The sequence below is a fragment of the Ambystoma mexicanum genome, chromosome 2q (assembly GCF_040938575.1).
Source record: "Ambystoma mexicanum isolate Mex_15411 chromosome 2q, UKY_AmexF1_1, whole genome shotgun sequence".
Classification (NCBI taxonomy): Eukaryota; Metazoa; Chordata; class Amphibia; order Caudata; family Ambystomatidae; genus Ambystoma; species Ambystoma mexicanum.
Window position 1 is genome coordinate 485,965,261 of NC_090924.1, and position 16,014 is coordinate 485,981,274.

Below are 16,014 nucleotides of genomic sequence, written 5' to 3' on the forward strand. Positions count from 1 at the left end.
AGAAGGCAGAGACACCGGGCATCCAACACCATTGGAAAGGTGGCTGACCCTCACTGTACTGTTGTTTCGCTGAAGTAAATTACAAAGTGGCAATTGACTTCGCTGAAATTACATTGTGGCCGTAGAAAGGGATATATATGTCTGGCTAGGAGTACAGGTTCTGGGGTGAGAAAGGTTAGGGAAGGGGTTTGTAGGGGTCGGATTAGAGGTGATGGGTGGACCCTCAAATTAAAAAAAATAGCTACAAAGAAAAATTATCGCAAGTTAATTTTGAAATAATTTCAGCAAAGTAAATGACCACTTTGCAATTTACATTGGCGAAATGGCAATAGAGCAACTGACACTCCCGGAACACTACAGGGACCATTCCATGTGAAGGTACACAGCAGGCACACTGGGTCCATTCTCCCACAGTCAAGCATGCAGTACAGGACATGACACATCTTCAGTGAAAAGAAAGAAAGAGAGAGAGAGAGAGAGAAAGAAAGAAAGAAAGAAAGAAAGAAAGAAAGAAAGAAAGAAAGAAAGAAAGAAAGAAAGAACGAAAGAAAGAAAGAGAGAAAGGACAAAGAGCGTAACACTGTCCTAACGTGTTAGTTGGGTAAAAGACGAATGCCTTGTAGCTTCATTTGTACCTCACACCCACCCTGTTGGTTTTTACTTTTTTTCTCAGATATCAATAGGTGACGAGGTGTGAAAGATGCTTCGATAAAACTGTAGATATTAGATCTGGCTGTGTTTTTTATTCAGAGGAATTACAGTTGTTTCTGAGCTCGGGAGAAGAGAGGGATTGCACAGACTTGTACGTGCCGGAACCTATAGTGATATTTATGGGGATTTTGACGCCGGCTCATTAGGGAGCTCAATTTCATATTTTCTTTCAAAACTTTTAATGCGACTCTTAAAGTATGTTTTTCTTTTCTGCTGGGAAACTAGATAAAGAAGATGTGTACATAATCCTCCTCTCTGTCTCATCAATAGAATGTAAACCGGACCTCACAATAGTGTGCGTAATTAGTCATTGTTCCCTACAGCGTGCAACCCCAGACCATAGCGACTCCCAGTTATCCACTCACTGAGGTTCCATTTAATGCTATTCACACTTTAATGTGCTTAAAGGCATAAGAAAACGAAGATAAACCCGAGCAGAGCTCTTCTGAGCATACAAATAAGTATCCAAGTGCTGGGAGTAGCTGCTCACTGCAGGTGCCGTGTTATGAGGTGGACATCCGCCCCAATCCCTCTAATGGTGTCTCCCTAGTTCTTTTGTACTTTGCTGTTCATTCCCACTTTACAGTCTATAGATCCGTCTCTGTTCCTTCCACAGATTGTTTGGATACTCCGGGCAGGGGCACAACACACCAACCTCCAGGCGTGCCTAGGCACTCTGAGAACACGACGGCTGATATTTAGCACAGCATAAAAGCTTCGTAAAATAACATAACAAAACATATCTCTGTTTCTTGCAAAACTGCAACCTTTAATTTCAATTAGATCTATTGTGAGGACACGTGTTGGCTGTTCTTGCAACTGCCTTCAAAAACACTGGGGGGTAACAGTATCCAAAAAAGAGTGGGTGAACACGTTCCACTCGCGTTCACCCTCAACATGGGTCCTGCTCTTTGACTCCCTTTCTATATTTCCTCTCTCATTGCTTCGTCCATTCCTTTAATTCATCTCTTGCATCTTGTCGTAGAGAGCAGGTGTGGGACTCGATCTTGGGTGAGGTTGCTTGATCAAATCTTTAAAAGCAGCACTGGAGGATAAACACAGGCAAGAAGAACATATAGTCTCCAGGCAATCACAAACTGTGTTCCCCAGCCCCAAATGTCACTACCTCTTATACACTCTCTAGTGCATTGGTCTCAATGCAGCGAGTGGAAGATTTCATGACCTCACCAGGGAGGATTGCAGTCTTCCTCAATAAACACAAAAGCTGCCTCTGTAAAGCCAGGCAAAAGTACACCCTCAAAGTCAATTTCAAGCCTACATGAGAGAACTCAAACAGATGTGCTCCTCGAATACAACAAAACCCTAATACATTCCTAAAAACTTTAATGGAAGTTAGCAGCCGCTATAACCGACAGAAGAAGCCAAATGCCTGAGCGGGCGCCCTAACAACGAAACGCCATCCATGGAAGCAAGGTATGTATAATACACCACTCCACTCGCCGCAGGCATGGCTATCCACACACATCAGTATAGGACTACAACAAAATTAGGTTGTGCTGTTCACACAAACTCTCTGCCTACTTACACCAGACTACGCCTCAACACTTCTGACATCAGAATGCAGCACAGCCCTACGACAACACGCTGACCACATAGCGTGTCTTTAGCCAATGACGCCACCCTAAACCTCTCACCACCAATCCACATGACTGCATGGCTTGCTTCTCTGCAGGAGCCTGGCCAGCTATGCTAAGCCTTTTTTGGACTATGCACACACGTATCCTAATTGTGCTCCGCGGCCTCGAACACTCTGGACTTTGGTCCTCCAAGGGTGTTCCCACTAACAGCCCATTGAGACTGTATTAATGGTAAAATGGCGCAATACAAAGGACAAGTACAATACAATCCATTGTGAAGTAACTATCTGTATACTCAAATACATTTGGTGTCCAGACATTTGGTCGACTGAAAACTGGTCGAAAGACATTTGGTCGACGCAATTTGGTCGAAAACCAAATGGTCGAATTTTTATTTTTATTAATATATATATTTTTCGGGTTTTCGTTTTTAAAAAAAAGGTTTTTTATAAAAAAAGGGGGTTGAGGGGGACCCCCCCAAAAAAAAAAAAAAAGGGGTGAAAAATAATTTTAAAAAAAATTCGACCATTTGGTTTTCGACCAAATTGGTTCGACCATTTGTCCAGTCGACCAATTTTTTCCGACCAAATGTCTCGTAACCATACATTTCTGTCAGTGTAACCATGTCTAACATTTGCTAGTGATGCAGATTGCCAACGTACGAGTAAATGCATTGTTATTTGCAGAGCTAACTTACTCCATTCTGCCTTCAGGCACACATTTCAAAATGTATTCTCACTTTAGCTTCACTGTGCCTAATACCAATAGCGATGCATAGTCTTTCTCAAGTTAACATATACTTTACAGTTGCATTAAATTCACTTGCAATTACGTTACCCATCATTCTTGAAGCATACATTTACATGTTTCCTGATACTCCCCATGTCACCCCTTCTTTGAGGCTCTATCTCCAATTTCTCTCGCCCACATTTGTAAAGCTCCCTCCCAATGTTCCTGACTCCTCCTCAATCTCAGCCCGCCTCACCTCTCTTATTTTCCTCTGTCTCTCCTTTCTCTCTCCACCTTTTCTTCCACTCTTTCTTTCCTTATCCTGAACGCATTTCCGCTTTACACATCAGTGCTGGATAATCAGTGTCCTCCGTCTCTAAACAGGGTTAAAGAAAACGGACTGAAGAGCTTAAAACTGAACAAATGGAGCTAAGACTAAGAATACAGTTTATCCTGACAAAATCCTGGCCGGTGGTGCTCCTATGTGTGTGTGGTTTGTGTTCGACTTTTGGGTGCTTGTCTTCAGCAGGCCGGATCATGTTGACTGCCTGCGGATATTGGTAGGATGTGTGTCTGGTCGTGTGTCAACACATTGTTTTTGGGTGTGGGTGTTCAGCAGGCCAGAGACCGTTGTCTACGTCAGTGGTCAAAGTGTACGCAAAGAAGTAGTGGAACTATGTTCTCTGCTGAATTGCCCCCACTCCCCACAAACCCCATCGCCACGGCCCCTCACACGTGTAATCCAAACCCCTAAACAAACACACCTGCTGTTTAAGGGAAAGTTCAGTGCAGTGCACTGATGTGCACGTTTCAACTTCTTCCTACATTTTTATTCTAAAACTAAACCATTCCAGGAAGGTTTCTTTTTAAAATAGAAGTATAGGAAAAATAAAAATAAAAGGAGAGGTGCACCGCTCCCAAATGGTCCAGCCCACTTCGACCACTGGTATGTGTGCATGTTAATATGTTGTGGATTGGAGTCAGTGGTAGATTTCAGAGGTGTAACTGTTGAGTTGCTTCTTTTATGTTATGCATTTTGTGTGAAGCTAAAAAGGCAGGAGATTGGTGGCAATGCAGAGTTGATTGGGTGTAGATTAGGACAAGAGCTTGCCAGGTAGATGTTACTGTTACTGTTAGGTTTTCCTTCCCCCGCCCCTTGTCTTGTGGTGCCTGGAACCACTTTCTGATATATAGGCGCCATACAAATGTTCAATAAATAAAAAATAAAAATACAAGATTTTAGTCATAGAATAAAGTTGCAGCCTTACACAACACATCATTAGAGATCACATGGTTCAGAGCAGTGTCTCCTCTCCTGCCTCTTTCTAGGACTACACACTCTGCGGACACACCATGGATGTTCTCATCTCCTCAGACATCCCCCTCTCTAACCCTCTCACGACTCCACTCTCTTGGACTGACCACCTTCTAAAACCCACCCCAGCACTACCATCTACCTTCTCGGTCATTCAGCCCATGAAGCATGTGTCAGTGGATGCATTTGCCTCTACTTTCTCTGCTCCTCCCACTCGTGTGGCTGACTCACACTCTGACACAGCCCTCTCTAACTTGCATCTTTCTATCTCCAACACTCTTGGTGCCCTTGCCCCTGTCATCAGAATTCATCTGAAGACTACCTCCAAGTGCAACTCTTGGTACGACTTCAACCTCGCCACCCTGAAACGCAAGTGCAGGGTGGCTGAGAGGAAATGGAGGGTTTCGGGCACATCCTCTGACAAACTGAACTGCTGCATGCTCCAAAGGCAATACAGGCCCTGTCCTGTCTAAGAAGAGAGCCCACACCCAAGCCTGCATCTCTGTGGCCCTTAACAACACGGCCAAACTCTTTAAAATCTGCAAGGAGTTGTCCAATCCTTCTGCAGTCTCCACATCCCCTGTTCCCTCCCAGGGCCTCTGTACAGCTCTGGCTTCTCACTTCACCACTAAAACTCAGGACAGCCTGTCCTCGCTCTCCTCTTTCTCTTCCTCTACCTTTCATGCCCCCCCTCCCTCTGGCCACCACTCCCTCTCCTCCACCTTTCTCTTCTTTCTTTCTGACAACACTTGACAAGATTTCTAGACACGTCTGATCTATGAAAGCGTCGTCCAAACAGGTGCTTCCCTGCTCCTCCAGAACCATCAAGGACCACACCGACACCCTCGCTCCAGCTTCGGATGATTTCTGCAATCACTCTTTTGCCACTGGACCTTTCCCCTCTCTCCTCAAGCACTCCCTTGTGCACCCCCACCCCATTAAAAAGCCTTCTGCCGATCCTACCTGTCTTGAAAACTATCGCCCAATCTCCATCACTCCTGTCCTGGGCAAACTCCTGGAAAAGCTGGCCATCTCCGAGCTTACTCTCCACAATGTGGACCTGATTCGTAGAATATTTTGCATGGTGCAAAGTACTTTTCACTGGTGCAAAGTGACTTTGCACTGCCAAAAACACCCTGATTCACCGAACAGTACAAAGTGTCTTTTTGCTGTGCAAAGTCACTTTGCACGGCAAAAATACACTTTGCACTGTTCCATGAATCAGGGTGGAGCAGTGCAACGTGTATTTTTGCTGTGCAAAGTGACTTTGCACGGCAAAAAGACACTTTGCACTGTTCCATGAATCAGGGTGTTTATTGCCAGTGCAAAGTCACCTTGCAACAGTGAAAAGTTCTTTGCACCGTACAAAATATTCCATGAATCAGGCCCTGTATCTGTTGGTTGTCTCCATGACCACCAGTCTGGCTTCAGAGCAGCCAGAGGCATGGAAACTGCTCTCCTGAACGCCCGTGAAGATCTGCTCTCTAATCTTGACTCCAACCTTTCTTCTGTCCTCATCATCCTTGACCTTTCCTCTGCTTTTGACACGGTCAACCACTCCATCCTGATCAAGCGACTCTGTGAGAACCTGGACATCACGGATCAGGCCCAGGAGTGGTTGACCTCCTTCCTACTGGACCGACCCGCCCAGGTCTAACTTCCTTTCTCCCCACCACCTCTCTCTCCATATGTGGTGTTCCTCAGGGCTCTATCCTCTCACTCTGGTTTTTCAATGTCTACTTGGCCCCTTTGGCCCACCTGATCTCTACCTTCTCCTCTAACTTTCAGTGTTATGAGGATGACAGTCAGCTCTCCTTCAGGCTCCCCTCAACCTCCTCTCTCGATCATTCATGACTGTCTATCTGCGATTTAGGATTGGTGTGTCTCCAATGACCTCTGCCTTAATGCCAGTAAGACAGAGATCCTTCTCATTGGGACCCCTGCTCCCGCTTTTGCTCTCTCACTGCGGCCACCTTCCTTGGGCCCTCTTCCTTCGCCTTCCTCTGAGACAAAAAACCTTGGTGTCATCTTCGACTCCACCCTCTCCTTGTCTCCGCACATCATGGACTTTGCCGAGAAGGTCCACTATGAGCTGCACCTCCTCAGAGGTATTCTTCCTTTTCTCACTTTCCCCCAAAAGCTGAGTCTCTCTGGAGCCCTGTTTCTCTCTAGGCTGGACTACTGCAAAGCCTCTTTCTCAATCTGGTTTGCAAAGGTAGCGGGCGCCCCTCTCTCGACAGAACAAGGCCTGATAACCTGTTCAGTGGTTATTAACCACTTGAGAGTTCGCAGCCACTGCTTTTACTCACTGTGCCTTTCACAGATGGGAAATATCCACTTGCATATCAGTCTTTGTCCTGCCCAGGGGCAGTCCAGCACCGATATGCAATGGCAATTCCAACCTGAACGAGAGTACCACCAGCAACCCCATACACGTGTTTCACCCTTGTTGGGGATCATCAGTGAGGTGAAGCTGATGCCTCTCTAAGCACAGTGAGAGGGAGACCACGTCTGGTTGCCCCCAGGAGACCTAGGGTTACCAATCCCAGGTTCCTTGAAATTTAGTTTGCAAAGGTAGCGGGCGCCCCTCTCTCGACAGAACAAGGCCTGATAACCTGTTCAGTGGTTATTAACCACTTGAGAGTTCGCAGCCACTGCTTTTACTCACTGTGCCTTTCACAGATGGGAAATATCCACTTGCATATCAGTCTTTGTCCTGCCCAGGGGCAGTCCAGCACCGATATGCAATGGCAATTCCAACCTGAACGAGAGTACCACCAGCAACCCCATACACGTGTTTCACCCTTGTTGAACTGAACAGGTTATCAGGCCTTGTTCTGTCGAGAGAGGGGCGCCCGCTACCTTTGCAAACTAAATTTCAAGGAACCTGGGATTGGTAACCCTAGGTCTCCTGGGGGCAACCAGACGTGGTCTCCCTCTCACTGTGCTTAGAGAGGCATCAGCTTCACCTCACTGATGATCCCCAACAAGGGTGAAACACGTGTATGGGGTTGCTGGTGGTACTCTCGTTCAGGTTGGAGTTGCCATTGCATTTCGGTGCTGGACTGCCCCTGGGCAGGACAAAGACTGATATGCAAATGGATATTTCCCATCTGTGAAAGGCACAGTGAGTAAAAGCAGTGGCTGCGAACTCTCAAGTGGTTAATAACCACTGAACAGGTTATCAGGCCTTGTTCTGTCGAGAGAGGGGCGCCCGCTACCTTTGCAAACTAAATTTCAAGGAACCTGGGATTGGTAACCCTAGGTCTCCTGGGGGCAACCAGACGTGGTCTCCCTCTCACTGTGCTTAGAGAGGCATCAGCTTCACCTCACTGATGATCCCCAACAAGGGTGAAACACGTGTATGGGGTTGCTGGTGGTACTCTCGTTCAGGTTGGAGTTGCCATTGCATTTCGGTGCTGGACTGCCCCTGGGCAGGACAAAGACTGATATGCAAATGGATATTTCCCCATCTGTGAAAGGCACAGTGAGTAAAAGCAGTGGCTGCAAACTCTCAAGTGGTTAATAACCACTGAACAGGTTATCAGGCCTTGTTCTGTCGAGAGAGGGGCGCCCGCTACCTTTGCAAACTAAATTTCAAGGAACCTGGGATTGGTAACCCTAGGTCTCCTGGGGGCAACCAGACGTGGTCTCCCTCTCACTGTGCTAAGAGAGGCATCAGCTTCACCTCACTGATGATCCCCAACAAGGGTGAAACACGTGTATGGGGTTGCTGGTGGTACTCTCGTTCAGGTTGGAGTTGCCATTGCATTTCGGTGCTGGACTGCCCCTGGGCAGGACAAAGACTGATATGCAAATGGATATTTCCCATCTGTGAAAGGCACAGTGAGTAAAAGCAGTGGCTGCGAACTCTCAAGTAGTTAATAACCACTGAACAGGTTATCAGGCCTTGTTCTGTCGAGAGAGGGGCGCCCGCTACCTTTGCAAACTAAATTTCAAGGAACCTGGGATTGGTAACCCTAGGTCTCCTGGGGGCAACCAGACGTGGTCTCCCTCTCACTGTGCTTAGAGAGGCATCAGCTTCACCTCACTGATGATCCCCAACAAGGGTGAAACACGTGTATGGGGTTGCTGGTGGTACTCTCGTTCAGGTTGGAGTTGCCATTGCATTTCGGTGCTGGACTGCCCCTGGCCAGGACAAAGACTGATATGCAAATGGATATTTCCCATCTGTGAAAGGCACAGTGAGTAAAAGCAGTGGCTGCGAACTCTCAAGTGGTTAATAACCACTGAACAGGTTATCAGGCCTTGTTCTGTCGAGAGAGGGGCGCCCGCTACCTTTGCAAACTATCTTTCTCAATCTGCTTTCCTCTACTCTCTGCCCTGTACAACTAATCCAGAACAGGACTTCGAGACATATCCTTGGCCTCAAGCCCAGGGACCGAATCTCTCCAGCCCTGAAATCTCTCAACTGGCTCCCGGTGCCTGCAAGGATCACGGTCAAGACCATCTGCATCGTCCACAAGGTTTTCTGGGGCCGGGGTCCACACTACTTCCAACTCTCTCTTCCAAAATACCTTCCTTCTCGAGCCCTTCGCTCAGCTACCTCCAACTCTCTAGGGGTCAGGCGTTTCTCCAGGCAGAGAGAAGGGGGTAGATCTCTCTCCTCTGCAGGTGCCTCCCTCTGGAATGTTCTCCCTGCCCCTCTCAAACTTGAGGCAGACCACTTGAAGTTCCACAAGCAGCTCAAGACCTTCCTTTTCTCTCTCTCCCTCTACTGCTGACAACCTGTCTGCGGTGCCGACTGGTTGCTTGGCTACCCTCAGAGTCTCACTGGGTACCAGGCTCCTCCATGATCCGTCTCCCCTGCACTGCCTCCAGGCCTACCACGCACTTAGGGGTTGTAACTGTAACTTCTACAGTCCCCTGCCCCCTTGCCCTTACCCAGAGCCGCTCTGCCCTGGCTGCGCTTACTCAGAGCAACGCTGCCCTGATTGCACTTACCGCCTTCTCACTCCCTGACACTTCCGCCTGTCCCTTCCCCATGCACTTGCACGATCTGAATGACACAAGGCCTAGTAAGATTATTTGTCTTGTCCTCCCTCTGTCTTCCCTCCCTTGACTTGTCGCACTTAGAAACACTTGTGTACAGGTGCGTTATAAATGACATAGCATATCATATCATACAAATGTCAACACATGCAATGAAGACTGATCACTTGCAGGCTTCTACCCAGGACAGCGGCCCTTCTATGATCCATGCAGTCACTGACTACCACATCACTGAAAGGAATGCACGCCACCCGCACAAGGTTGGCTTTAACGCCAATAGCGCAAGCACTACTCACCACATCCAGATACATATATAGAATGGGCCAAGTAAAATTCTACTCAACCCAAAAATGCTGAATGGAGAATTGAGACGTCTGTCCTAGACCCGCAGGTGCTTTCTGCCTGTTGATCGTGCACCCATGCCCAACATGGCGCCAAGACAATTTCATAATGGGTATGACCAGAGCTATGTGCCAACTGTGGACGCAAAGACAAAAAGACATGGAGGGAGCGCAACCTATGGGCAGAAAAGGCCTAAGATGGCCGCGATAGGGTGGTTCACCAGAATCGCCAAGCGATAGCTCTCTGTGCATTGCAGTCGGTTTAGCGGTATATGGCATGCTACAAATAACCTGTGTAGATTTAACCCCTTAACTGCCAGGCTATTATGCAATTCTATGTAAAAAGGACGTGCATACTCTACATTCATGCACACATACAAACAAAAAATGCTTGATTTGCCTCCGATTCAACAAATTCGGAGCCAACAAACTACACCTCTCTTCTCTCTACTGTGTTCTTTCTTAAAATGTAAGTAGAATGCCTAAAGTTCAGTTTAACTTTGGTACGCCTACAAATACAAAAATCTGCATTTAATGCCTTTCTCCCTCTGTTTAAATACTCAAGTCCTCGCTATACACAATTGAGTAAGCTGATGACTAAGTTGTTGATTTTTCTGTCTACTGTTTATTTGTAAGTTTGTAAGACAGTGGTAGTACTTAAACTACGCTGTAATATGTGACCTAAAGTAATAAAGGTCTAAAAACTGGTTTTCCAGCCCTTTCAGAATTTGGATCTGTATGTTTTTCCTCCCAAGATGCATAATCTGTTAAGTGTGCAGTATTGTATATGGAGATGTATGAGAATTGTGCCTACAGCAAGTCATTGTAGCCTAAATGTTTGAGGTCAGGACTACCCCCCTGTTCTAAATATTTTCATAAGCCTTATCGTCCTGCCCGATCACAGGCTATCCCTCAGGTTACTAAAGTTGTTGATATAGCAATGCTATAATAGGGATCATAAATTGGTCTTACCTATTCACTAATGTGAAACTTGTCTTTATTTTTTCTTTTACCCGTGAGCATCACGTACCCACCTAAGCTACACCAGTGTGGACCTCCCCCTCCACCCCGAGCTACCCTTGCATTACACAAATCCCTCCAACATGGAACACACACTCAGCTTCTCGGAGGAGCAAATGAATGATATGATTCAGGGCCCCACACTTTTCAACATGGAAGGGGGCCCAAGCACATCTAGATTCAACTGCCACTGGCGATAACCTTCCTAACTTCAAAAAACGTGTGTTCAGGACAGAGGTACATGGCCACTTCCTACGCGAATATTTACGAGCAAACGTGGTGCCATTAGGCCTAATAATACGCAATGAGCCAGCCCTTTTTCTAGATGACAGGGTATACATGGAGGACTTTAGCAAAATCTCCACTAAATGCAGCAGAGACCTAATGGTTCTCACTATTACAACAGCTAAGAGAATACATACCAATATGATGGCAGATCTAAAGAATGAGGAAACCAAGTTCCTCAATGATGACGCTATCACCAACGCAAGGGACAAACTTAAAGAAATAGATGCAACTCTTGAAACTTTTTCAGCCCTCACATTAGAAAGAAAACACAAAAAACTTGTCAAGGACATTAAAAATTTCAAACTGGTAAATGTTTACCCTTACCTTGCAATAGATTACAAAGACATCAAAGAAAAGGAAAGAACTGCTAAACAAGGGGGAATCAATAGGAGCCGCCGCAAAGGCGTCTCTTTCTCTGGCTCAGATAATTCAAGCTCAGGATCCTCATCGGGAGATCAAAGCAATTCAGGAGGCAACAACCCGAATTATGGCCAATTCCTACCACCACCCCAGATGCCTTTTTTAGGGCAAGGGGGCCCCAGAGGCGGGTTCTGGGGGCCCCCTGCTCAATTTTAAATGGGGGCAACCGGGCAGGAGACGCAGGGGCAACCGAAGACACCAGACCTAATCCCTATATTTAACCTCTCAAGTATACCACTCTCCAGAGATGAGACCTCTCTCTTGGCCAAAGGCCTCTCCTATGTACCAACGAAAACCACGGACTGGTTCCAACTGGATGGAGAATTATCCACCTTTTTACGCACGATCAGAAGGAAAATCTTCTTGAAGGATAAAAACGTACCCCAAGAAGCAGAGGACACAGGATTGAGACCAAGAAGTGAATTCTACCTAAGGGACAGTGACATCCCTTCTACATTTCTTGCATTTGAAAAATGCCTTAGACAGGAAATAAACAAACTCAAGTGCACACAAAACCATCACAGAAACAACCTCACAGTTGGGGAACAAAAGGCACTTAAAATTCTGGGAAACAACCCCGACATTGTGATAAAAATGGCAGACAAAGGCGGTGGTATCGTGATACAAAGTAGAGAGCAATACACGCTGATGGTCATGGCACTATTAAATGAAGACAATAACTATAAAAAACTTAAAAAAGACCCCACAAACCAGCTGAAAAACAAAATACAAGAAATGACAAGGTATGCAGTCGAAAGAAATTGGATCTCCGACAAAGAAGAGGCGTTCCTAAACACCGCTGAGGGAAGGATACCGGCGTTCTACGCCTTACCCAAAATTCATAAAAACAGGACCTCGCCCCCAGGGAGACCCATCGTCTCAGGATGTAGCTCCATACTTGAACCTTTGTGCAAATTCATAGATTTCTTTCTAAAACCTCTCTGCCAAAATACACCCACATACCTTAAGGATACCATGATGACCATCACCATTTTTGAAAACCAACTATTCGATCCCAGCACTGAAGAAATAGTCACCATGGACATCAAGAGACTGTACATTAGCATCCCTCAGGGACAGGCAGTTGAATGCATAAAACAACATCTAGTCCTATATATGACACAGAAGAGAGTTCTGGCAAACTTTATTTTTGAACTTCTGGACTTTGCAATAACCAACAATTACTTCTCATTCAATGATACCTTCTACCAGCAGACCTGTGGTACTGCCATGGGGGCAGCGTATGCACCGAGCCTAGCCATCATCTTCATGGCCGAATATGAGAAAACCTTCATATTAAATGATACCAACCCATTCCACAACAAAATTCGCCTATGGCATAGATACATTGATGATGTTATTTTTATATGGCACGGCAGCAAGCAAGAACTGGCAAATTTCCTAGATTGGATCAACAATTTAACACAAGAAATCCAATTCACGATGAGCCATAACAATGAGAAAATTAATTTCCTTGACCTCAACATAATGGCCACAGATGGAAAAATCTCATGCTCAATTTTCAAAAAAGAGACGGACCGTAATACCACTTTGCACTATAGAAGCAATCATCCCAAAAGTCTCCGTACCATCCTGCCCTACGGACAATTTCTCAGAATCAGACGCAACTGTACAGATACTAAGGATTTCAAAACACACGCGTCAGAACTGCAACTTAAACTTGAAAACAGACGATACCCCAAAAAACTTCTGAAGGACACCAGGAAAAGGGCCCTATAAACACCCAGAGAAGCTTTATTGACCCCAAGGTCCGTAATCAAGACTCGGAAAACACCAAGGCATGTGTCACGACTTTTAACACTAACACATCCAAACTCAGAGGCATCATCAAAAAATTATGGCCCATTGTCCAGTTGAGCCTGCCAGGTGAACCATTACCGAGAATGGCTTTGAAGAGATCCAAAAATCTAAAAGACCTCTTAACACATGCTAGGAACAAGCGAAAAGACTCCAGATCTACCCTGTGGAATATGCGGGAGATTCGGGGACACCACCCCTGTGGCAGCTGCTCTGTCTGCAGTCAAACCAAGAAACTACGGTCCTTTCCGGTGGATGGCAAAGAGTGGGAAATCCGCCACTTCTCGAACTGCAAGACACCCAATGTTATCTACATCATCGAATGCCCTTGCCACTTACGATATATAGGACAAACATCGAGGCCAGTTAACAAGAGAATAGGAGAACACAAGTCGAGAATAAGATGCAAGACTCATAACGCACCGTTAGTTCCTCACTTCCTCGAATACCAGCACAACTGTGACTCCTTTAAATGGTGGGTAGTGGACAAAGTGAGTGACTGTTCCAATACCGCCAATGCCCTGAACTTTAAAGAATCCTGGTGGATTTTTAAATTACAGACCACAACTCACGGTCTGAATGAACTCGCACCAGTTGAGTATTTATAAGCACCAAGCCCCCCTGAGGAGGGACTACCTCAGGTCCAAGCATTCCACTACACATTTTTCCAGTAGACTGAGCCATCCCCATTACCGTCATGTCCGCTGTTCCTCTTTTGAACACTAAGCATACGTCACCAGTCCTCCTCACTTGCTCTTTTTAACTTGGCCTCTTCTGTACCGCACTAGATGCACTGACCATGCGACTCCTGCAGCCCGCACCACGTTTCGATACAGACCTTTATGTTTGATTTGGTTCCTCCACAGCCAGCGTATGTAGCCTAGTCAGGGTCCATTTTGTGAGGGCCCCCTGCTGCAAGCACGGCAACATAAATATCCCTGTGTTCACTCTCCCTTTGAAACTAACCCACAGTGCCCCAGTGCATTACGAGGCCGCAGGATGCACACATAGGCGCCCGTGTCTCCGCAGCAACGGGACAACGGGACCACTGCACTCATGCGCATGCGCAACAGGCGTACACTTAGCCTTTGCACATGCGCTCCCTGCCTCACTCGAACAGCTCCATTTCTTGGAGACGAGACGGAGACGAGACGCAGCACGTCCAGTGTGCACACACACAGACGGACAGGTAAGCTGACGCCCACATTGGGCCACCCCTGTCTTCCTCATTTCTCCAGCCACAGCCGGGTCCACGAATTCTAAGAACGCTTTGTCTCCCTTCTTCCTTTTTTTGTCCCCCACACCCCCTCCCCCGCCCAGTAGAAATGCTTGTCTGGACGCATTCCATCTCCGGACAGGAAACGTAGCCCTGCTCCACTGAATCCTTCCCCTCCGAGGGATCCCTCCAGCAGCATGCATCCTAGGTGCTCATAAAACAAGGTACTACACTTTCACAGCTTACATCCTTGATCCAGCACCCGGTTTACAAGCCTCGTGTGTAACTCCTGCCACGTGTTTATTTATTTTTAGGTCGCCCAACATCGCATTATACCAACGGGTAACCAACATCACCTTCCTTGTTTCACCAGGAGCCCAGTCATCTCGAGCTCCTTACCCCTTCTAATGCAAGATCAGTACTTGGGTTCGGAGGGCCAATCCACAGTGTGTAACCCCTCACGGGTTTTTAACGTCTGTACACATAATCCATATTCTGGATACTCAACAATATTCCGTATTTTGTTTTTTAAATCATAGGAAGACCTGCTATTCTGGGCCATAGAAGAAGGCTGCCATCTCTACACAGCCGAAACGTCCTACGTCATGTGGTCCTATATTTACAACACTAAGACCTATGACATACATCATCTTTACCACCTTGAGTGTTGACGTCGCCTCCTAGCAGTTCCTATTTTTAGGTGTCGCGAAGCAAAAAATTGTTTTGTACAAAGTAGTGGTTGCATAAGTGTTGCCTCCCAGCAGACCTAAATTTCAGGCTCCGTGAAGCAAATGTTTGTTTTGTACAAAGCACTGATGACAAATATGAATTCATATTTTGTTTAACCAACACATAGATAACAGAATTGAGTAAAAAGGTAGTATTGTGGAGCCAACAAACTACACCTCTCTTCTCTCTACTGTGTTCTTTCTTAAAATGTAAGTAGAATGCCTAAAGTTCAGTTTAACTTTGGTACGCCTACAAATACAAAAAGCTGCATTTAATGCCTTTCTCCCTCTGTTTAAATACTCAAGTCCTCGCTATACACAATTGAGTAAACTGATGACTAAGTTGTTGATTTTTCTGTCTACTGTTTATTTGTAAGTTTGTAAGACAGTGGTAGTACTTAAACTACGCTGTAATATGTGACCTAAAGTAATAAAGGTCTAAAAACTGGTTTTCCAGCCCTTTCAGAATTTGGATTTGTATGTTTTTCCTCCCAAGATGCATAATCTGTTAAGTGTGCAGTATTGTATATGGAGATGTATGAGAATTGTGCCTAGAGCAAATCATTGTAGCCTAAATGTTTGAGGTCAGGACTACCCCCCTGTTCTAAATATCCAAATGTTTATCGGCCACAGGTGTCCAGGCCATGTAGCCAATTGTGCGGTCGCTGTTGCGGCCCATCACCCCTCCGCCTTTGTAAATGGACAGCTGCGCTGGTCGAGCAGGCCCACAGGCCCGCTGCGCTTCAGGGGGCGCAATTAATATTGGCACAAAGGCCAGAAAAATCCTGCAGCGAAGCAATATATTTTGCATTTTCCC

At 46.2% G+C, this 16,014-nt stretch overlaps 1 long non-coding RNA gene across 1 annotated transcript; it reads left to right on the forward strand.

Annotated features, from left to right (window-relative positions):
- The first annotated feature begins 14,345 nt into the window (after window positions 1–14,345).
- Window positions 14,346–15,774, forward strand: LOC138569543 (uncharacterized). Its single transcript, XR_011303257.1, has 3 exons — window positions 14,346–14,442; window positions 14,577–14,693; window positions 14,784–15,774. It is a non-coding gene; the product is annotated as an uncharacterized lncRNA (long non-coding RNA).
- Window positions 15,775–16,014: the final 240 nt, after the last annotated feature.